This window comes from Sorex araneus, chromosome 1 (assembly GCF_027595985.1).
Source record: "Sorex araneus isolate mSorAra2 chromosome 1, mSorAra2.pri, whole genome shotgun sequence".
Lineage (NCBI taxonomy): Eukaryota > Metazoa > Chordata > Mammalia > Eulipotyphla > Soricidae > Sorex > Sorex araneus.
The window spans coordinates 321312681-321337413 of NC_073302.1; positions in this window are offsets into that span (position 1 = coordinate 321312681).

The window sequence follows — 24733 nt, forward strand, 5'->3', positions numbered from 1 at the left end:
CCCACCCCCCGCCCCCCCCACACACACATTCTCCAGCAGGAACAAAAAGCCAAGAAATAAATTTCAAAGAAGACCATCAACACTCCCAGCCCTACCCAACTTAGCAACCTCCTTAGCAACAGACTTTGACCTAGGTAGAAGCCCCATGTGGGGGCAGGTTGGAAGAACCCTATAAAGACCACCTTGAACAAAAGAAAGGGGTGCATATGCTGCCAGAGCCCATGTGCTGCTTGCACCCAAGTGGCTGAGCTTATGTGTCACCCGCATCTCCCCTCTTGAGATGTGTACTTTCATGCTTTCATGTCGAATGCTGAGGTGTGTGTAGGGGCTCTCTCCGTCCTTGGAGAAGCCCAGGTTCTCCCTTGAGCACATTACTCTCCACTCTCTCCCACTTTCTCTTCCTCCTTCCCTTCAAAAATCTCCAAGTAAAATCTGTTTTACTTCACTGCTTGTCTACTCCTGAAATTCTTTTCTGCGAGGCAAGACAAGAACCCAGTAACCCTGCGTCCTGGGTGCAGAGGCGGATGGGGAGAAAGTGACCATCTTTCTCCTACTAGCTTCACATAAATGACCAATAGGGCCTACGGACATCAATATGGTTCCATGGGCCCCTCCAGGAGCTCAGAGCTCTGAGCTCAGAGCCTGGAGTAAGCCCTGGGCACTGCAGCGTGTGCCCCTAGTCTCCCCGACAAAGTTATTTAATTGCACTCATGGCTGCTAGTGTACACCCCCCCCCCTGAAGAAAGGGGTATTGTCCACTTCAGAAGATTCTGGGGTAAAGACAATAACTACTGGGGCTGGAGCTATAACACAATGGGTAGGGCATTTGCCTTGCACGAGGCCAACCCAGGTTTGATTCCTCCATCCCTCTCAGATAACCCAGCAAGCTACTGAGAGTATCCTGCCCGCATGGCAGCCTGGCAAGCTCCCTGTGGCGTATTCAATATGCCAAAAACAGAACAACAAGTCTCACAATAAAGACATTATTGGTGCCTGTGCAAGCAAATTGATGAACAATGGGAGGACAGTGCTACAGGACAGTGGTACACACACACACACACACACACACACACACACACACACACAAACACATACACATATACACACACACACATATATATATATATATATATATATAAAGACAATAGCTACTAAAAAAGTTAGTTTTTAAAAGTACAGAGATTTGGGGCTGGAGAGATAGTACAACGAGTAGGGTGTTTGCCTTGCATGCAGCCAACCTGGGTTCAACTTCAAGCATCCCATATGGTCTCCCTGAGCACCACCAGGAGTAATTCCTGAGTGCAGAGCCAGGAGTAGTCCCTGTGCATCGCCAGGTGTGATCCAAAAAGCATAAATAAATAAATAAATAAATAAATAAATAAATAAATAAATAAATAAATAAATAAATAAATAAATAAAAGTACAGATATTTAGTCCATGCAGACACTCCCACCACACCCCATTCTATTCTTGTGTAACCCTACAGGTTCCTCTTCTGTAATTTTTCACCCATTTGACCAATAGTTCAATGCACCATGGCAGTGTGACTTGGACCCTGCAGCACAGGGGATATAGTTAGATCTTCTAGAGTGGCCCCTGGTGGTGGTGCTCAGTGGGCCACATGGGGCTGTGGTGGAACTTTGGTTGGCCAAAAGCCAGTATGAGTGCTAATACTCCTGCACACTCTCTCCAATCCCATGCAGATATTTGAAACACAGAAGAAAATGCATGCACGTAACTCAGGATTCCATTCTCACACCACATTTCTTCCTCCAAGTACCGCCTAAGATCACTCCTGAGCATTACTGGGTGTGACCCACCCAAAAGAAGAGACAAAGGAAAGCAGATGACATTTGTATTTTTATGCTTTGATGCCACTCATCATGGGTGGCAGGTATTCTGCAAGCTCTACTTCTGGCTAGAATATCCACAGCTTGAAGGCTTTCCCTCCCTTCACTGCATGGTCCCCTCAGCATTGCCAGCTACAACCCCAATGGCCTCCAATCACCCCTTGCACCACTGCTCTGCTGCCTGAACTCTAAAACCACCAGGTTGCATGACCAGGTCAAGTGGCCTGATGATTGAGGCCCCTATATAAAATAGAGGGTACTTTACATATTCAGAAAATAAGCAAGAGGCTCCTGCACTGTTTCTCAACACTGCAAGTGTGAAATAAATAAAATAAAAACTGCTTTTCTAAAAATTTATGCTTGCAAAAACTACATTTTTGTTTTACTGTTGTCTCTAATGAAACTACATGCCCCAGCAGCTAATCGATGAAATATATCAATACAGTTTGATAGATTAGTCTTCGTACAAGGATTCACATTCCAGCTAGACTGAAAGATCAGCAAACTCTTCTTCTCTATTATTGCTATCACTTAAATTTGTGTAAATAATTAAAACATAGTAAAAAAAGCACACATCTTGAAAACTCAGAACCTACAACATAGCTGCACTTACCACAGACAATCACTGTGAGTTTCTGGTGTAGCCTGTCAAAATTCCTGCACACAGATGGGAATATTTATCTGCATTTGCATAAAAATGGAAATAAAAATCACATTTTATATACTAAAAAGTTAATTAAGATTAAATAATTTAAAAGCACAAAAATTCTAAGACTTCTGTTAAATATCAGTCATCAATATTTTCTAATTTCATCAAATAACATATCTCCCTATTGAGAAATTATATTTATCTATATAGAGATTTTAATAAAATTGTAAGTAAGATTAGATTATTTTCCAGGTTTTTGTATACTTCTATCCTTAATAGGCCTCACCATAGATTAAAGGGTTGCATATACTGCTTTTTTATATATTGACGAACTGCCTCACACACACACACACATCGTAAGCTTTGTGCATGAGTAAAATGGGACTACTCAGAATGTGCCTTTTGTAGTAGGTAAACCTTAATCTTAACCATTAGTAGACAGGAAAAAGGAGAAAAAAGTGTGGCCACATATGCATCAACATCACACATTAGAACATAAGCAAAGGTGTAAGATAGAAATTGGATTTAATATAGACACTGCATCTGAGTAAGATGCCGGCTTGATTGAAAATAAGGAGGTGAGTCACAGAAAATGAAGTCAGATTGCACAGAAACATGGAGGCAAATTTCTGAACTGATAGAGAAGTGAAGAGCACTGGAAGGTGTAAAAGCAATGTCTGTTTGTTTTTTGGGAATGACCTGTCTTTTCTCAGCATAGTGATTTCTATTTCATTTTTTCTTTCAGGAACTAAAACAAAATAGTTTGTGTAAGTCTAAACATAAAGTGCAAGCAAATCAGTTGGTTCCTAAATTATGAAAATTGTTATTTTCTAAGGAAAAGGATTTAACAGGCTAAAAATCAAGTTGTACTGAAATATTCCAGCATTTACCATTTTGACTTAAATTATTACTTTGAAAATTATCAAAATAAGATATTGAAACTGGTGTCAGTATTTTTGAGATTCTTAATTTTAGCCAGGAACATACCTATTGTATATAGTATTGAACAACCTATGTGGAAGTAACTATTAGACTTTCCTTAGTTTACTTTAAAAAAATAAAATAAAACTGCTTATTTTAATAAAGAGGATAATATTTAAAACATCAAATATTAAAATAAAATCATCTTTGTATGTTTATGTGCATATGGTTAATAAAAAAGGGATGCATAATATTTCCAGATCTTTACAAAGACACGTTATATTTGTATTAACTCCATTTCTAGTCCAATCTAAATGGCTTGGGTTGCTTTTCTCACTTGATCAATTTTAATTATTGTCTAAATGCTTTTCTCAACAGGGTAAATAGAGGTGAACCGACAATATCTGAAATCAGACTGGCCTAGGTTGAATCTTGCCTCACCTATGTTATCAACTCTGTATCTTTTGTTCAGATCACTTCTGTGAATATGAGTTTCTTTACCTGCAAGTGAATAGAAAATACTGCCTAACTCTGAAAAATTTTTTCCCTATCAATAAAACAAAATTACAAAAGCATGTAACAACGTAACTGATATTCACCAAAAAAAAATGACAGAGGAGAGCTGTTATTATTACAAGCATGATCAGAAAACAAAAACTGAAGTTTTCCATGAAAGTTCAAACTACCTAAAAATACATGGAAGACTTGTTATTCTTTCTCAGCATGAAGGAAATCACGTGAAATTACGCTTTTAACATCAATTTAGAAAGACGAGTATAAGACTTTGTTTATTGTCACCCCTAGCACAATATGTAATTATTTTTTGTTATCATGGTGGTTCCCTCAAGTCCCTACCCTCCATAACACAACCCTCCCCCATTAGATTTTAGCAGATTTACACGTCTAAAGACTGGGGTGACCTATGTTTGCCTTACATGTGGCTGACCCAGGTTCGATTCCTCTGTCCCTCTCAGAGACCCCGGCAAGCTACCAAGAGTATCCCACCCACACAGCAGAGACTGGCAAGCTACCAGTGACATATTCGATATGCCAAAAACAGTAACAACGTCTCACAATGGAGATGTTACTGGTGCCCACTTGAGCAAATCGATGAACAACGGGAGGACAGTACTACAGTGCACATCTAAACCATTCATAAAAGGCAAATGGATCAACTTTTAATATGGTTAGAAAGGAAAATCCTTAAAAATAGGTTTTCCAAAGCTCTGGTATGGATACGTGGGAAAATATGAATAGAATTAAGAGAAGGTACTAACTAAAGGCAGTAGCTCAGGGGTAAAGCATTGGCTTTGCATATGTGAGGCTTTGAATTCAGTTAAAGACCTGTCCCTCCAAAAAATAAAAAGGTATAGAGAAAAGAAAAATTTCAATTTCCTTGATGTCTAGTGTCCATGCATGTATTTATTCCTAAATCTGGTCCTTTAAAATATTTCAATTAAATTTTTTTACCTACAGGTAAATAAGCTGCATTGCAGTCCATGTTGTGTGAGACAAATATTTATTATTTTGTAATATTATTTTGTAACATTATTACAAAATTTATTATTTTATGGTTTAGATTCACTCTAACCACTCTTACAGAACACACACACACACACACACACACACACACACACACACACACTCTGTGAGACTTTTTTGTGGACCCTGGTGGTGGTTTTCATTCAAGTGATCCTGGAAGACAATGCCTCAGTTTCTACCTGGCCAGCTCCTGTGACTGCTTTATTTTAGTTGTCTCTATTCCATACTTTAAACATTGCTGAAAATTCTTGGGCTCTTTGTGAGAAAGGGAAGTTAATAATTTCCCAAGACCAAAATGTCTGCCCCAGACAGATCTCAGCCTCACAGAGACTAAGAGATTATGGACAACATTTATGGCAAATGTCATATAGACAATCCAAAAGGCCTAAGCCAGCCAGATCACTCTGCTCAATCCTTGAATTCTCCGTAGCATTCTTGTCACTTAACAAGTAATACCAAGAGCCAATTTTTATGTAAAAGCCCTGTAAAATGAGCTAAACTCATAGCACAGCAAGTAGAGCATTTACCTTGCACGCTGCCGACCCATGTTCGATTCCTCTGCCCCTCTTGGAGATCCTGGCAAGCTACCGAGAGTATCCTGCCTGCACAGCAGAGCCTGGCAAGCTTCCCGTGGCATATTTGATATGCCAAAAACAATAACAACAAGTCTCACAATGGAGATGTTACTATGCCCGCTCGAGCAAATCAATGAGCAACAGGATGACAGTGATACAGTGATACTAACTCCCCACATATTTATTACTCAGTATTTTCACTCCTGAAAATATTGAGGAGCCTGGGAACCATTAATAAACACAGAGACCCACCTCACCACTACTATATCAATTCTGACAAAGACAAGATTTCTTTAGAAATTTGCATGCAGCATCTCATAGACAGGCTCCATAAACAGAGATGAGAACTTGGAGATCAGAATGTGGTCAAATTTTGTTTAGCATTTTACGCGCAGAGGCTAGAAAGACAGTACAGCAGGTAAGGCACTTGCCTGGAGGCACACTGCCAATTTAGGTTTGATCTCTTTTTTTTTTTTAAGCATGTGACTTTCTCCCAGATGAAGGATTGGATTTCGAAAACAGGAGAGAAGAAGATGGGCTGGTTACCTCGCTCTGTTCTCAGTGGGACCAAACCCACCTTACCAATTTCAGGGGTTCCAGTACAGCTACCCTTATTTCCATCCTACTTCACCGATTCAGCTCATTACAGAATTCACCTAATGCATATGGTGACCCAAGCAACACCAGGAGTGCTGCCTGTGGAGAACCTGATGTGATTTTGAAACAAACAAAACAAAGACTATATCCAATATCAAGTATAGTGCTCACAGCATAATAACTGCTTAGTATTTGCTGAATAATTAACTGTCACTGTCACTGTTTTTCTATTGTTCATCAATTTGCTAGAGCGGTTATCAGTAATGTCTCCATTGTGAGACTTGTTACTGTTTTTGGTATATCGAATATGCCACGGGTAGCTTGCCAGACTCTGCCATGCGGGCAGGATACTCTCTCTAGCTTGCTGGGCTCTCTGAGAGAGACAGAGGAATCGAACCTGGGTATAATAACATCCAAGAATAATTAATATCCAGTTTAAAGATTTCCAGTGTTTTTGTGATACCCTTTCAATATCTCTACATAGAATATACCATGCCTAGTGAAGCCATTCTGAGGAAGAGGGACAAATACAGAATGATCTCTCTCATATGCGGGGTATAAAGAAACAATGAAGGAAAATCAACTGGCCAATGGAAACAGAGCCTGAGAGTTGGCCTACAGAACTGAGACTACCTAGGAGCTATCATGAGGGGCAGGTTGGGGACCGTGAGACAAGTTGACAGATGCTGACCCTCTTGTGGTGGGTATGGTGTAAGAACACTACATGCATAAACTCTATTACAATATTCCAATATACAATACACACAGATAGATATACAGATAGATAGATCTTATTATGATTTTCCAGAAGAAAAATTAAAATTGAGTTTATTTTATACTAAAAGAAAGCACATGTCCCGTAGCCATAAGGCAGGGCTTGTGCTGGACACATCTAAGCTTTTCTCTGCTTTTACTTGCTTGCTTTTTAAAAAACATGTGTCTTTCTCCCAGATGAAGAATTGAACTTAGAAAGCAGGAGAGAAGAAAATGGTCCAGTCACTGTATTCTGTTCTCAGTGAGGCCCAACTCACCTTTTATTTCAGGAGTCCCGGTACAGCTACCTTTATTTCCATCCTACTTGACAGACTTCAACCAAAGCTACACAGCAGTATCATGACAAGGTTTCAAATTTCGAACAGTCATCTGAGGCTCATTTAAAATTATAGAAAAATAAAAGTATCTGTTTTTTGTCCCAAGACTAACTCATATAGCATACCTTACTACAAATGTTAGTAATTGGAACCAGGGATAGAGTTTAGAGGTAGAAGACTTCCCTATGAAGTTGAACTCCTGGGTTTAAATCCTAACAGTGGGGGCTGGAGTGATAGCACAGCAGGTAAGGAATTTGCCTTGCATGTGGCCGACCCAGGTTTTATTTCTAGCATCCCATATGGTCCCCCAAGCACCGCCAGGACTAATTTCTGAGTGCATGAGTCAGGAGTAATCCCTGTGCATCCTTGGGTGTGACCCAAAAATAAATTAAAAATAAAATAAAATAAATAAACTCTAAGTGAAAAAAACAGGTAGTTAAGATATAAAATAGGGGAAAGCCTGGGAGAGTCTGGCAAGTTCTCCGTGGCATTTTCATGTGCCAAAACCAGTAACAATGATGGGTCTCATTCCCCAGCCCTGAAAGAGCCTCCCATGTGGCACCGTTGGGAAGGATGAGTAGAGAGGCTTCTAAAATCTCAAGGCTAGGATAAATGGATACGTTACTGAGACCACTTGAGAAAATCAATGATCAATGGGATGATGATGATGATGATAATAAAATAAGGGGCTGGAAATACAGTCTAGAAAGTAAGGAGCTTGCCTTCATGTGCATGCAGCTGACCCCAGTACCAGTTTTCAGCACCATATATGATCCTGGAATACCTTAAGATGTTATTCCTGGAGCTGGAGCGATAGCACAGTGGGTAGGGCATTTGCCTTGCACGCGGCCGACTCGGGTTCGATTCCCAGCATCCCATATGGTCCCCTGAGCATCTCCAGGAGTAATTCCTGAGTGAAGAACCAAGAGTAACCCCTGTGCATCACCAGTTGTGACCCAAAAACAAAAAAACATAACAAAGCAAAACAAAAAAGATGTTATTCCTGAGCAAAGAGCCAAGAATAACTCCTCAGCATCTTCAGTTGCACCATCTCCCCAGATATATAAATATATGTGTATATACATATGCATATGTATGTGTGTGCATGTATATATATGTGTATATATATATAGAGAGAGAGAGGGAGAGTTATTTGACAAGTACAAATCTGCTGATGATTGTATTGGAATGGAAATACATAAACCCTGAGTTTCCATCATTTCATCCAAGGAGTAAAAACTTTCTATCCTTCAAGAAGTGAATAAATAATTGCCTTTGATTCAAACTGAAAACTCTAATATCTCATAAATCTCTAAATTCCATACAGTCCCTGAAATTCTCTATTTTTTTCTCATGCCTATTAAGCTGATTTTAGTGTAACACTATTTGGTTTGTTCATATACAAATCTAAATAGAATCACAAAAAAAATGTTATGCTATTTGGAGAAAGCAAGTAATTTAAAAATAATTGAGGACCAATCAAAATGAAAACTAGCTACTTTTTTAAGCAGCTGATAAAATGTTAGGTCAACTTTTGAGTACTTAATAAAGTATTACAAATTAAATTTTGTAAGTTGATTTGCATCTCAAAATAGAGCATTCAGTCAACTGGTAACACTAAGGCTGTTAGCGATTAACAGTGCCTTTAGTTTGCATTAAATATCCCAGTACTTCTTCTAGAATGTTAAGAAATGATATTGTATCTGTCTAATCTGACATTCTGGTCAGAAACCTAATTTTGTAGAATATGAAATCTTTATTTGCTTGAAGAAATCATTTGTAATAACATATTCAAGTCTCAAAATTCACATCTAACCCCATTAAAGAAAAGCTAAGAAAATTGTTATAATGTATTTCTCAGAATTGTCTATAGTTATGAATTAAGTTTTTTTTCCTTATGAGTAGGAAATATATTAATTACCATCACTTTCTTTTTTCACCTTGTTCCAGATGGGGGAAAATGGATGCAATTAACTCTGCATCATTACACTTATTTTTTCTATCTGCAAAGGTGAAAACAAAGATCTAAATGTGAATCCAGATATTATTTGTGAGGGTGTATGTGTGTTTGTGTGTGGGGGTGTGTGTCTTGGGGTGAGGGTGGTGTTTGGGCCACATCTGATGGTGGTTTGGGGGTGCTCCTGGAGGTGTTCAGGATGCCGTGTAGTCCTGGGATAAAACTATGGTAGACAGCATGCAAGGCAGCTCTTTAACCCCTGCCATATCTCCCCAGCCTTAAGTTAAACTTTTTCTATCTTTAGTTTTTGATGTATAAGACAAAGTACAGAACATTAAGTACTAATTGCAGTTGTCTGAAAGTATTCATAAGCAACTTTTTATATAAGTCAACATTCTTATAGTTATAAGTTGATTTTAAAAACAAATATGTAAAAATACATGCTAATTATTCTTATCCTTCAGGGAAATTATGCTGAATAACAACAGCACAATCAGAATAACAGCTTACGAACTAATGAACCTAGGGAAATCCAAAGTCTGTTTCTGCTACTTAAATGTAAGTCTGATTTAAAACAAGTTATTGGACCATTCTATGCCTCATTTTATATGTCTGTGTAATGCAGTTTGTTACCAGAGATCCTCAGATAAATCATGCCTCCCTACATGCACATCATTAGATACTCCCCTCCATATGGAATCAAAAATATTAATCTGAATTGCTTGGGGTGCAAATTCAGGGCACAAAGACTAAGACATTTTAAAGATTTCACTTCATCAGAGCTTGAGATCAGGTTATCATGCTATAAAGACGCATCGTGAAGTAGGAGGGGAAAAATATGGCATAAATGTGGCATATAGAAAAAAGAATGTGGCATAAATGGCAATTTCTAGCAAACTGCCAGATATGTGAGTCAGGTTATCATGGATCAGCCAGTTTTAGTTGGGTCATCAGCTACAGTAGCCACACAAATATCCCTTGGTGCTGCCAGTGGAGAGCCATCTAGTTGTCAAACCACAGAATCATTAGAAATAATAAACTGGGGTTAAATCATTATGTAGTGGGGGGATTATTTTTACTATTTCATTTATTTGGGATTTTGTGGGGTGACACTTGGTGATGCGAACAGTTTACTTCCTTGTGATCAGCCATCACTCACAATTGTCTCACAATCTCACAATTGTCAGGGGAGATATTATGTAAGACTGCAAACCTTGGTCTCCTGCAGGCAAAGCATGTGCTCTAGCTCACTGAATTATGCCTCCAGCCCCAGAGGTGCTTTTTCAAAGGTAAAGATTAAGTGAAACACTATGTAAGGAAATAATGACATTTATCTATTAAAACTTTATTGAAGATAAAATAAAAATATACATATAAATTTTTAACTGTTCCAGACCCTGTAAATTTCAATAGACTGCAAATTTAACTCATTTTTGACTGCAAAATGAGTAATTAGAAGCAAACAAGAATAAAATATATATGCACGTTCTGGGAGGTTTGTTCAAAATCTGCACATTACTTCAGAAAATCAGAAAGAAACAGATAATACATAAATTTTAAAAGAATGTTATTTAAAACTGTAAAATATAATATTGACATAATTATTATTTTAGTCAAAAACAAATTTTAGGCTTAATGACCATTCCACCTGGACGTTTTTTTTTTTCTTTTTCAAAAAAATACATTGCATGGGTTCTTGAGATCTAATCATTAGAGAGTACATGCAAAAATTTACCTTTCAGCTTATATAAATATTTTGATGATTTTCAGGATGTGTGTACAGAGATCCTCATTCCTTCACCACCACAGCTTCTGGAGATGTAAACTCTCACCAACATGAAATGGCATGTGCACTCCAAAACCACAGTATACTCCATCTGGCCTGCAATTCACAATCACGAAATCCCGTTAATCATCAATTTCTCGAGCAGGCTCAGTAACCTCTCCATTCGTCCTTTCCCTGAGATCTTAGAAGTCTCTCTCGACTCTGCCCTTCCAATGATGTTGCACTGGAGGCTCTTTCAGGGTCAGGAGAATGAGATCCAGCTTGATACTGGCTTTAGCATATGAATACACCATGGGAAGCTTCCAAGGCTGTCCCATGTGGGCAGGAAACTCAGAAGATTGCCAGTTTCTCCTAGAGGGAGAAGGAGGCTACAAGATATCTGGGAGCTTGCTTTTAAGTCTCTGGATGTTGGCTGTTGTTGGGATTACACACACCTGGGTTCCTCTGCCGGTACCTTCATGCGTGAGACCTGTCCGAATGTGAGGAGAGGGACCTCGAGCATGGCTGTAGCTAGGTTCCGGTGGTCTTTGGCCGCCCGGAGCTCTGCTCGGGGTGGGGAGGGAAGCTGGAGCCCATCCCCTCCGAGGCGCCTGGGGGGAGACAGCCAGGCATGCGGGCAAGAGACTCTCTTGCTATTCATTTAAAGTAAATGCATTCAAGTTTGGGTTCAGCTTCTAGATTTAGGATAAGTAGAAGTAGAAAACCTATATTTTGAAATTTGAAAGCTATGAAAATCTAGAGTTGCAAAATGTTTGGAAGGCCATCTATCTCAACTGTTGAATTTTATTGTGAATCAAGCCACGCAGCAGGACAAAGACTAGAATCCAGAGATGCTAAATCCAGCTCCATGCTCGTTTCACTCTGTCTGATGGGCAACCATCTGGCGGTTTGGAGTTCACAACAGAAATTCAACCTCTGATTAAGGAGCCAGTTAGTTTATGTGGATGTTGGTTGTTAAAAATCTGTAGTAACAGTGGTGGCACCCATGATTTTTACCATGACACAACTTCCAGATCAGTTTAAAATGTTTGGTTTTGTGCTATGTATTATTAATCATATGTATTTGAGATCTCTTGATTTGTATTTGAGAGAGTCTCTTACCTGCATGCCTGGCTGTCTTCCCCAGGGCCCCTCAGAGGGAATGGGCTCCAGCTTCCCTCCCCACCCCGAGCAGAGCTCCTGGCGGCCAAAGACCACCAGAACCTAGCCACAGCCATGCTCAAGGCCCCTCTCCACAGGTTCAGACAAGCCTCACGCATGAAGGTACCAGCAGAGGAACCCAGGTGTGGTAATCCCATCTACTGCCAAAATCCAGAGACTTAAAAGCAAGCTCCCAGAAGAGAGCGATGCAGAAGAGAGGGATGCCACTTTGCGGCCCTGCGATATCTTATAACCTACTTTTCCTTCTGGGAGAAACTCTCAAGCTAATGAGAGCTTCCTGCCCACATGGGACAGCCTCGCAAGCTTCCCGTGGTGTATCTATATGCCAAAGCCAGTAACCAGCTGAATCTCATTCCCCTGACTCTGAAGGAGCCTCCAATGCTGCATCATTGGGAGGGCAGAGTCGAGAGAGACTTCTAAGATTCAGGGATAGGACGAATGGAGAGGATACTGAGACTGCTCGAGCAACTCGATGATCAGCAGAATTTTGTGATCGTGATCATGATTTGAGATCATTGAATCATTGATTTCAGACACTTTCCAGTGACACAAACTCAGGTCGGGGGTGTGGGGGTGGTGCAAGAGGGTGGAGAGTAGAGGGGTGATTTCCACAGGCTTGATCAGATGTGATAATTGATTTTTATTCACTCCCAATTCTATTGGTTTTCAGAACCCAACCTTAGAAAGAGTAAAACAGTCAGAAATAGTACTAGAATATTTCATCCTATGACAAAATTTTTTAGCAGTCTATGCCATTTTTCTTTTTTTTTTTTATTAATAGTTTATTTTTAATTAGTGAGTCAACGTGAGGGTACAGTTACAGATTTATACATTTTTGTGCTCATGTTTCTCCCTTACAAAGTTTGATAACCCATCCCTTCACCAGTGCCCATTCTCCACCACCAGTAAACCCAACATCCCACCCCCCCTTCCCAGTCCCGTCTCCCCCCACCCCACCCTGCCACTATGGCAGGGAATTCCCTTTTGTTCTCTCTCTCTGGTTAGGTGTTGTGGTTTGCAATAAAGGTGTTGAGTGTCTATGCCATTTTTCTAATCAGAAAGAGAGAGCTTTATTTATACAGCTTACACCTTCCTCTTTGCTCAGTAAACATGTTTTATTTTCCCCACAGCTCCAACCAGTAACATTTACATAGTGAGTTTTTCAGTACAGGAAGTTTCTCAAGATTAGAGATAATCACTTTTATCTTTTAAATTGGGATTTCTGGCTGGAGACCTCAACTACAATAACTAAACTTAAAAATATGCCTGCCAAGGAGGCAAGCTGTGGGGTGGGAGGGAATTAGTTGAGTGAATTCAGAACCTACAGTGGAGGGACTGTCACACTGGGTAAGATTGGTGTTGGAATAGTGTATGCCTGACATTCATTTGTGGAATGTAAGGTAGCATCACATGAGGCTGTCACCCAAGGACAATAGATACAAGGGCCAGGAGGATTTCCCCATAGCTGGAAGCCTGCTTCACGAGCAGAGGGGAGAAGGCAGATGGAATAGAGAAGGGATCACTAAGAAAATGATGTCTGGAGGAACCAGTTGGGATGGGAGATGCATGTCGAAAGTAGATAATGGACCAAACATGATGACCTCTCAGTGTCTCTGTTGCAAGCCATAATGCCCCAGGGTAGAGAGAGAGTATAGGGAATATTGTCTGCCATGGAAGCAGGGGGAGGGTGGGAAAGGGGGGATTTACTGGGGATATTGGTGGTGGGGAATATGCACTGGTTGAGGGGTGGGTGTTTGATCATTTTGAGATTGTAACCCAAACATGAAAGCTTGTAACTATCTCATGGTGATTCAATAAAATTTTTTTAAAAATTTAAAAATAAGAAAATTAAAAAAAAAAATAGTGTATGCCTGAAACTACTATGAACAACTTTGCAAATCATGGTTATATTTTAAAAAAATCAGAAGAGGCAAACAAACAAATAGTGTTGCCAGACCAATTCAGGGTGCCTAATTCTGAGCTTCAAGCAAATAATATATCATTTTATCATGTCCATGCAGTACTGGCTAAAAATATTTTTAAATCATAATCTAAAAAATAATAATTTATTGTTTATCTGAAATTCAAATTTAACTGGATGCTCTTTTCTGTTATGGGTTTGTTTCCTTTTGCTTTGTTTTTTGCTAAAACTGGCAACCCTACTTAGAGAAAAAATGCCAAATACCATCCTGCTATTGAGGTTATGTTTGTACAGTGCCATTTGAATACTGAATTGCAATTTTTGCAATATCTCCTAATGGCACGGTTTCATGGCTTCACTAACCTTTTCGATGTCATCAGACTCTAATCTGATTCCAGACACAATCTTCAATACCCATAATAATCATTAAAATAAAAATAAGAGTACTGTCCATATTTCTGTAGCATCTCACGGTTTGTGAAGGACACTAGCAATCCTTCCTCCCTTTAAAATAAATTCTGAGAAATTACGCAGCTAAACTGACTGTTAATAAACAGGAAATTCAGAGTTAAGAATGCTCACCTGAATCACATAAAGATTCTCAGCTTCTATAAGTGCTATGTTTCTGGGTCTTACATTCATTCTCATATTTTTTAATCTGATTGTTTCTTTTTTAGCATGACTACATCAGGTTCAGAGGAAAAGAGAATCACTTCATTTAAAACACGGCTGGCTGCAGGTGAACAAGCATTTATTTTTCTATGTCACTCCATTTTATGCCTTGCAATCTTCCAACTGCTAATTAAGACAAAGGGAGAAAATATATCCTTGAGCAAACAGTCTAGTACCCTTTTCCAGTCTGGGAACTGACAGACACCACACCACACTTTTTCTTTTTTTTTTTTTCATAGTCTTTATATAGCATAATAGATTAACAGAGTACAAGTTGAGCAGACTGAAAAGAAGAATTATTTCGCACTCCTGCTGATGTAGGCAAAGTGTAGAAATGCTTTCGTTAATTTTTTACCCTTTAGAATAGCACATAGCAGCAACCTAACACGTATTAGGATTCACAATGCCATCTGTCTGTTGAAAATATAGTCTAGTTCATTAAGCAGTGATATATATATATGTGTGTGTGTGTATATATATATGCATATATACATATATATATACACATATATGCCTTTTTTTGCCTTTTGGGTCACACCTGGCGATACACAGGGGTTATTCCTGGCTCTGCACTCAGAAATTACTCCTGGTGGTGCTCAGGGAACCATATGAGATGTTGGGAATCGAACCCAGGCCAGCCACATGCAAGGCAGATGCCCTACCCACTGTGCTATCACCCCAGCCCCTTGCTGGTTAGTTTTTATTGCTCTTGGTTGACCTCAAATTAAGAAATTAAGTAGCAGGAAACATAATGAGAACTAATTTTCTTTACAAGTCAATAAAATGTGCTGATTTTCTGGGACTTTAGCAAGCCTCCAGTATCTAAAAAATTCCATAAAATTCTTTTTTTTTTTTTTAAATTTATTTTATTGAATCACCAAGTGGAAAGTTACAAAGTTCTCAGGCTTATATCTCAGTTACACAATGCTCAAACACCCATCCCTTCACCAGTGCCCATATTCCACCACCAATAAAAACAAAAACAAAAGCAAAAACAAAACAAACAAACAAAAAAAAAAAGTATACATCCCACCCCTCACCCCCCAACCGACCCCGTACGTGAGTGATAATTTCACTTCCTTTTCTCTTAACCTTGATTACATTCCAGATTTCAACACATAACTCACTATTGTTGTTAGAGTTTCAAAACAGACTCACTATTTTTGTTGGAATTTATCCCCTAAGAATACAGCTCTATTAACAGGGAAATATTTGATAATATGTTTTCCACTGATGAGAATGAAGAGATAAAATGTCGCCCCGCCGCTGTAGCGGCCGCGCGGTTTACAATTTCTGTATTATAGTAATTAAGTCCGCGAAGATTTAGGTTTGAAAATGAATCATTTCCCTTCCTGGAACAGCATGTAGCCAAAGTTAGTTCACAGTCTCCATACATGGGTGCAAGCACTTGCTGGAACCCCAATTCCTAAAGCTGTCTCTGGTTCCCGCTCGTTCCACATCCACCAGCTCTGCAGAGGCTTGGGCACCCGGGCCGAAAACCCGGCCGGCTGGAGCCGAGCACAGGCCCCGGCTGGGGCTGGCCCTGTATCCCACGGCTGTTTCAAGTTCAAAGCACACATTTTTTTTTTTTCGAGCCACAAGTTCATACCTTCTCAACGGACCCACAAAATGTCGGACACCACACCTTCTCCCGGAGGGGAGAGAGACCAAGAAGGAAGGTTATTTCCTCCGTTAGCCGGCGTGGGGCAAAAGCTTAGTTCACAGTCTCCATACATGGGTGCAAGCACTTGCTGGAACCCCAATTCCTAAAGCTGTCTCTGGTTCCCGCTCCATAAAATTCTTAAATGATAAAATATTTACATATTAACACAGTATTAAAGTGGGAGTCACAGTTTGCACAAAGGGCAAAACTAATCAAATGTCATCTTACCACATAAGGGATAGGAATGACTTAAAGACTATTCATCCTCCATTTAAGAAAAAAAATTGCCTCATATCCAAACCAGAATACTCAATGCAGACAATTTATAGCAGAATATCATAATTATTTAGAGTTCTGAGGATATTATCATCTCTCTGCCTTGATCTGAAGAATTTTTCTTTTGGAGAGGGGACGTTGTTGAGATGCACCCAAAAGTACTCAGCACTTACTCCTGACTCTGTGCTCAGGAATCACTCCCTAAGGTTCTTTAAAAAAAAAAAAAAAACTTATGTGGAGTAGGGAGTAGAACCTGAGTTGGTCTCTAAAGTTCTGAAAAAATAAATAAATAAATAAAGTTCTGAAGCTTCTGACCCAATCAGGGATAATATGGTGTTTTTTGCCATTTTCACAGAAGTTTTAATGGAGTCTTTGGATAATGGAGCGAAGCCATGAAAAGGCCCAAGCAGCCATACTAGGGTACAGATATGTAATAATATATTAACAATAATAATAACATACCACATACTTGGGCTCTCCTTCAGATTCTTTGAATTTACAATTTTGCCATGGGTCCTTTGAATAAAAGCAAATACCATTCTATTAGAAGCCTTAATTATGGTTTGTGCACTTTCTTTTTCAAACCCTACAAAGAAACAGCACTCTTATCCAGAGAATCCAGAGAAGATGCCTGCTGGTGTTCACTATGCTCTTATTTGAAGATCTTCACAAATGCTGCTTCGATTCTTTCCATGCTCATGGGTTTATCGTTTGAATGTTAACACTTACCTGTAAATTGGCTAATGAAAAACCTGGTTCAGGGACTTTAAACATTTTATTATTTACAGACTGGAGTTCAGATATAGTTGCACAGACGTTTTTGCCCTACAGTTTAAAACTTTGGGTAGAGTGAGAAAGGATAGAAATCTTCAATATATATTCAAGCCCTTCAGATACCAATGGGTGCTGACAATACATTCAAATTTCCTTAATCCTCAGAGCTAATCATTGGTCACATTTTCTTTCTTGCCATATTTGCTTACAAACTACTCTCAGAAATAGCCCTTCAGGAACCAGTCCAGGCAGAAACAAGCAACTGTGTGCCAGTGTCCACAGGTAGAGAAGTGGGTGGCCAGTCACCCAGTGTGATCCAAGTCATCAGCCAGGCTGGAATCTAAAGACCAGTGCCCACCAGCTCTTACATATGGTCATTCCCAAGTTCCCAAGGAGCATAAAGGTACAGAGGCTTTGGTGACTCCAGCACGTAAAGGGGTTTCCTAATGAGTTAGACTGAAAAATAACAGATGGTGCACTGAGCATAAATACATGAAAAGAACCCTTGGAGCTGAAACAGAAGGTTGTACTCTCAGGGGAGTCAAGCAAAAGCAGAGAAGATTCCCCACTGTCCCTCAGCTCTTCGAATTTTATCTCACTTCTCAAAAGCAGACTTTGTCTATAGCTTATCATGTCTGAAGTGCTCCCATCTGATTGCCCCCAAACTGTGCTTCACCTGGAGACCCTCAGCCTCTGATCTCTAGGACCTCTGCCTCCTCCTCTCGGCTCAAATGGCTCCCTGACGTTCTTCCCCTTTCATTTCAGTCATCTCCATAGACTCATAAGGCTTATTCTGCTCTTCCTTTTGGATTTGATATGTCTGTTAGAATGATTCCAACTCCAGGGCTGTGCCGATGACCATATTTCAGAACTCCCTTTCCTTTCTATTTCTTTCTTTATAATTGAGCAGTCCCCATCACCTTTTAAAATCTCCTGTTCCTGTGTTTTTTAAATAATTGTCAAACTCTTTCCATCCCTTTTACTAGAATTTCCATTTCCCTTACTCAAGTCAGCTGGAGATTTTGTCAACATTTAACAGACATTTGATATATGATTTTGGGATAACAATTACCAATAGTAGCACGGTGCCAGGGGAGGAGTGTAGAACTTTCCAACTTAAATTGCTTATGCTCTGCTTTTCCTTTCATGAGCAGCACATTTCCATAGACAGCAAAAATATATCGCTTCCACTGGATTGAATTCACAGTTCTGTAACTATTATTACATAACTGTATACTTATTACTGTAACTATTATTATTTGTAACTATTATAATCCAACCTGTGACTATTCATAGATAAAATTGTTGAACAAAAAGTCTAGGTTCTCCAGGAACATGAAGACCATCTCTTATATAAAATTATATTACATATAAATTTTAAGTGCATGCACACACATATACCCACACAAATTCAAATGGTCAAAAAGCCTAAAACACATTCCAAAAAGGACAAAATCATAAATCTTAATGGAAAGAAAAAACAAAGATGAGGATAAGAGATTAAAGGAAGAGTATAATGTTAACAAGGTTAAATTTTTGTTCAATTATAACTATTAGTTACAAATAATAACTGATTCTCTAGAATGGATAAAAGGGAAATGATTTTATTGTCTTACTAAATGTCCATAATTATCAGTTTGTTTGTTTGGTGGTTTCTTACACAATTCCTTCTGACTCAATCCAAAAGTCTTTGACTTGTTTAAAAGACTGGTAATATTTCTGTAATGGTTCCGTGACATTGCTTTAAAAATAGCTTAGAAGGCATCAACATTCCTACTAGCATTCTTTCAGTCTTAGGCCTTCTCTCTATTACTATAAATTAACTGCATTAGGTCCAGGTATCAGCTCGTGATGTGGTGATGTGAGGACACTGAAAGAAGAAAATTGCATTAGTGGAGCCCTAAACCTTCTCGTATGTTTTCCTAATTTCAGGTAAGAAAATGTCTCCCAGAATCCTCATAGAGAATTGTCTTTCATTTCCATGACCAAATTGAATCACATGTTCTTCCTTAATACAATGTCGGGCCTTGGTTCTCTGAGATTAGAGGCTTTCTGCCTATCAAATGAATACAATTAACTTTCTGTTAGGGAGCAAGGAAGAAGGTGAGACAGTCTGAATAAACAGCCCATATTGCTCCCAGATGCTACCTTTTTTGACTACTCAGTATTCATACTCACCTTTTCCGATTGTATATGCTTTACACAAGATTTCACTGCATTAATAAAAACCAAAAAAGTTCTATTACTTATTTGGAAAACAATTCAGACAATTCTCAAAAAACTAAGAATTGAGCTTTCATTTCATGTGTTATAAGCAGACAGGTAGGGGTAATGTATTTGGGGGGAATACTTAAACTTAAGAAATTCCCTAGCCCTGAGGTAGCCCATAGGGCTATGTGGGCTATGTGATGAAAACCACATCCATTTGACATACAAATCCTGAGCATTCTTTTCTCCGGTCTACCTCCCCCACATCCCACTTTGCTCAGCCACCAGCAACAATAAATAAGCCCGCAGCTCAGCTTCTTGACATAATAGTCTCCAGTCACCAAGATACTGACTGAAGCATATAAAATGCCTTGGAAATCTCATGGTGGCTCAGGAGTCCCAAATCATCCAGAAAACTGAACTTAAAAATTCAAATTTCTAAACACTACAAAACCTTTAGGATTCGTAAAAAGGAATGTAATATGTAAGACCATGTAGAAATCTCTTTTTATTTTTTTTCCCTTCAATGTGGATGGGTCTGGAAAGTAAGGAGAGGGATAGACCCAGAATGATCTCCCTTATACAACGGATACAAAGAAACATAATAGGGGAATAACAAAAACCCAAAGAAAATAGAAAACCAAGAACTGGTCTTTAGTAGGAAGCTTTTGTTCATTGATTTATTTTGGCCATAACAATCAGTGCTCAGAGTTTACTGCACTCAGGGAGCACTCCTAGAGGAGCTGGAGTGGGGGAATAGGTAGTTTGAAGAATAAAGGGAAAGGGGCAGTTTGTTACTAAAATATCCATCATGGGGCAATAAACATAGTACAGCAAGTAAGGCACTTACCTACCACATGACTGACCCAAGTTCAATTCCCAGCATCCCATCTGGGCCCTGAAGGCCTGTGGTCAGTAGTGATCTCTGACCACAGAAGCTTCCAAACTCTGTGTCCCAAACTATGTCTACCCCCCCAATAAATTTATTAAAAAATCTGTCATAAATAAAGGATTTGATATTGATGTTAGATGAACAAATAAAATAATACAACTGAATAAAGATCCAGTAGCCAAACACAAGCCATTTTGAAAAATTGTTGGCTATTGCTTCTTTTTCTTTGGGGGGTAGGGGTGGTGAGGGATGGGGAGGTCGAACCTGGTAGCACTATGCATGCCTCCTCTCTCATTTCTCTAAGCAAATTTCTTAATTATTAAGAACTATTTTTAAAGGGTATTTAAAAATCTTCAACTATATAAAGTTCAAATAAGTTTTAAACTACATTAAGTTTAATTTTTAATTTATAACTTTAAATAAACAAAATGGCATGTTTAGCAAAATAGAAACATGTTAAAATAAAGATTTTTTTAAATGCACAATCTGTGCAAGCATTCATTTTTTCCATATGCTAAGGGAAATTAGAACTGTCAAACATATTTTCCAAATATGGTAGAAGTCCAAATTGATACAACCTATCTAGATGAAAACATATTTACAGAAATTAGAAATGCTTCCTTCTAATTTAATTTTAGCCTAACCAATTTAAATTTTACCCTAAGGAGAGCAGGAATAAAGTATGCAAGGAACCCTACATAACCCTTTTAAAATAGAAGAGATGTAAAAGATTTATCTTTACATTTGTTTGTAAATGTAAAGATTATGAAAGTCACATATAATGGGATCTTTTTTTACTAAGTAAAATATTATCTACATATGTGTATATTTCTTACAATTATTTGAAATATGCAGAAGTGATTATTTCTAAGTGTTCAGTTTTTGGGGGTAGTGGGGGTAGAAAGCTACATCTGTAATGCTCAGGGATTACTCCTGGCTCTGAGCTCAGTACTCATTCCTGGGGGAACTTATGAGATACCAGGGATCAAAACTAGATTGGCCTCATAAAAGTGGGTTGTCTCTATACAAGGTAAGCATCCTACCCCTACCCACTGTATTACATCTCTGGCCCTTTAAGTCATTAAATTTTATGCTTTTATAATTTATATTTTCTGCACCTTCTTAAATTTGCAGTACGTTAAGATGAGTTTTAAATGTTTATTAAAGTGGTTTTGCACTTTATTTTCTTGTAGACCAGTAACATGTGTTTTTTTTTAATTTATTCTTTTATTTGATGTCCTTTTTTTAAGGAAAAGGTGAATCGTGTACTGTAGTGGACTCAGAGTCTTCCTTCTGCCTTGCCAACCCACTCGGGTGCCTCAATGAATTGTTCGTGCATTTCACAGGATGAGCCCTTCTCACATGAAGTTCCTTGGTCTGCCATAATGCAGTAGACCTCCACCCTTTCATGTGCCTGCACTTTTCAATTTTCATGCCCTACACTGACTCATACTTATTCCTTTCTCTGAATCATGCCTTATGTTGATTTTTTCACCTATATGCTGTATCTTTTAGTAACTGTTTAATCACCATATGACTCCAGAAACAACTAGCAAAATATCGTTCACATATAGATTTCTCTTAATTTTTAAAATATCATTAAAGTAGCCTTAGTTTACCCCAAAACAGATGACTGGTTAAAGAAACTCTGGTACATCTACACAATGGAATACTATGTAGCTGTCAGAAAACATGAAGTCATGAAATTTGCATATAAATGGATTAACATGAAAAGTATCATGTTGAGTGAAATGAGTCAGAAAGAAAGAGACAGACATAGAAAGATTGCACTCATATGTGGAATATAATGTAACTGAGAAGTACAAGTTGGCAATGATGCAACTTCTGGCAGATATCTCTCTGGACTTAGTTACTAAAATACTGAAATACAGAACCCCAAAACCATGAGGCCGCTAAGTGTGGTCACTCGACCTCATACCTCTTCATTCTCAGCAATGGAAAACAAATTATCTAATGCTTCCTTTTCAGCAGGTCCGACTTTAGGGGAGAGACTCTCCAAACAATAATAGTGAGTTTTGTTGAAATATTGAATGCAATCAAAGTGAAAATAAAGTGAAATTTATTAGTTACACAGGCGGGGGGGGGCTAAGGGGGAGGCTAGGGGTGTGGGGGTGAGGGGTGGAGCTATACTGTGATTCTTGGTGGTGAAATATGTGCACTGGTGAAGGGATGGGTGTTCGAGCATTGTATAACTGAGACTTAAACCTGAAAACTTTGTAACTTTCCACATGGTGACTCAATAAAAAAATTAAAATAAATAAATAAATAAATAAAGTAGCCTTAGTTTAGAGCATTGCATAAGTCTCACGTGCTCAGTATCATACACGGCAACATCTCTATATACTATTTTGTCTCCCAAAGTCTAGTTTTCATCCGTCACCATGCAATTAACACCTTTTAGAACCAATTACTAACTATTTATTATAACACAAAAATCAGCAATTTATGGGTACAATGAGGTGATTATGCCAAGTGCAATAAATAAGTGAAAGTGAAAAACAATTACCATATGACTTCCTTCATAAGTGGGATATAAATAACTAAAGCCAACAAACTGAAAAAGATATAATTCATAGGTTGGATGAAAATGGCAGTAATTACCAGAAGGAAAGGGGAGCAGAAAACAAGTGTGTGTGTCTGTGTGGGTAGGGGTGGGGGAGTGGATATGATCCTGGAACTTTGGTGGTATGTGCCGTGAGTCTTATACCCATGCACGGTTGTTCAGTTATACACTTGATATTCCATAGTATCCCAAACCTATGATGAATCAATTAAAAACAGAAACTCTGTAAAGAGGTGGTATGTGTTTATATACAGTGGGATACTATGCAAATATAACAACAAGTTGAAATCTGCCATTTGCAACAACACAGATGAGCCTCAAAGGCATGAAGCTAAGTAGAGTAAGTCAGATGGAGAAAAACAAACACCATATGATTTCATCATATGTGGAAAAGAAAACAAATGAACGAATGAAACAAAACAAAACAAGAATAGTGTTCACCAAAAGAGAAGGGAAAAGAAGATTTTTAAATTGGTAGAAGGGTTTAAATCTGCCAAAGAGAGTAGATTTTTGGTGATAAGTATAGTATACATTACATAAAATGGGTGGGCTCTTGAAGAAGTCTTTAAGACTGAGTGCGGAACCTAGCATGAGGGACAGGAGATGGAATGAGGGGCAGTGTGAGGCTGGGATGGGGCACGAAGTGAGGCTGGACTAGGTATGGGGGGAGAATGGAATAAACAAAGGCACTGAGATTAGAATAAACAGCAATTGATCACCAGCCAGCTTGGTGGGCCTGTTCCCTCCTTCATCAGTCTGTTGGCAGCGGCTGCAGGCCAGGATGGGGAAGCAACTCATGGCCATCAAACACACGTGGCGAGAACCCACATAACTTTATTTTTTGAACACATAGTTAACCCAAAGCATAAATTCCCCAGTTCACTGCATAAGAACAGATTGATGTATAAAGTAAGATTATAAGATAATCAGTCAGTAAGCATTGCTGTGCTAAACACTTTGCATATATTTTCTCTAACTTAATTATGAACCTCATTAGTTATTAAACAGAAGGCATATATTCTGACTCAGTTTTCTCAAAAACCAAAGCTTCTCCCAAACACCAAATCCATTTCTTTGCAGGTATACTGAGTGTAGTTTCTAATTATACCAATATAGCCAACATTTCTACTTATTTGCCTTGAAAGTTCTGTGGATAATTGCACATCTGCAGTAGAATTATTATCAGATGATAAAATTCACTACATTTATCAAAAATAAAATTATACATAAAAAGGTTTAGGAAACCTTCATAAAAAGTTTTATAGGCATTTGGAAAAATTTTTAATTAGCATATTTCTTTCATATCTAATATTAGGATTACCATAATCATTTTAATAGTATACATTAATCTAACTGTTAAATTTTATTTGCTTTTTTTTAAAATTTATTTTTAAATTTTTTTCTGAATCACCGTGAGAACAGTTACAAAGATTTCCAGTTTAAGTTTCGGTCATATGATGATCAAACACCCATCCCTTCACCAGTGCACATTTTCCACCACCAAGAACCCCAATATACCCCCCGTCCCACTCCTCCACTGCCTATGTGGCAGATGATTTCCACTTTGCTCTCTCTCCACTTTGATCGCATTCAATATTTCAACAAAAGACCCAT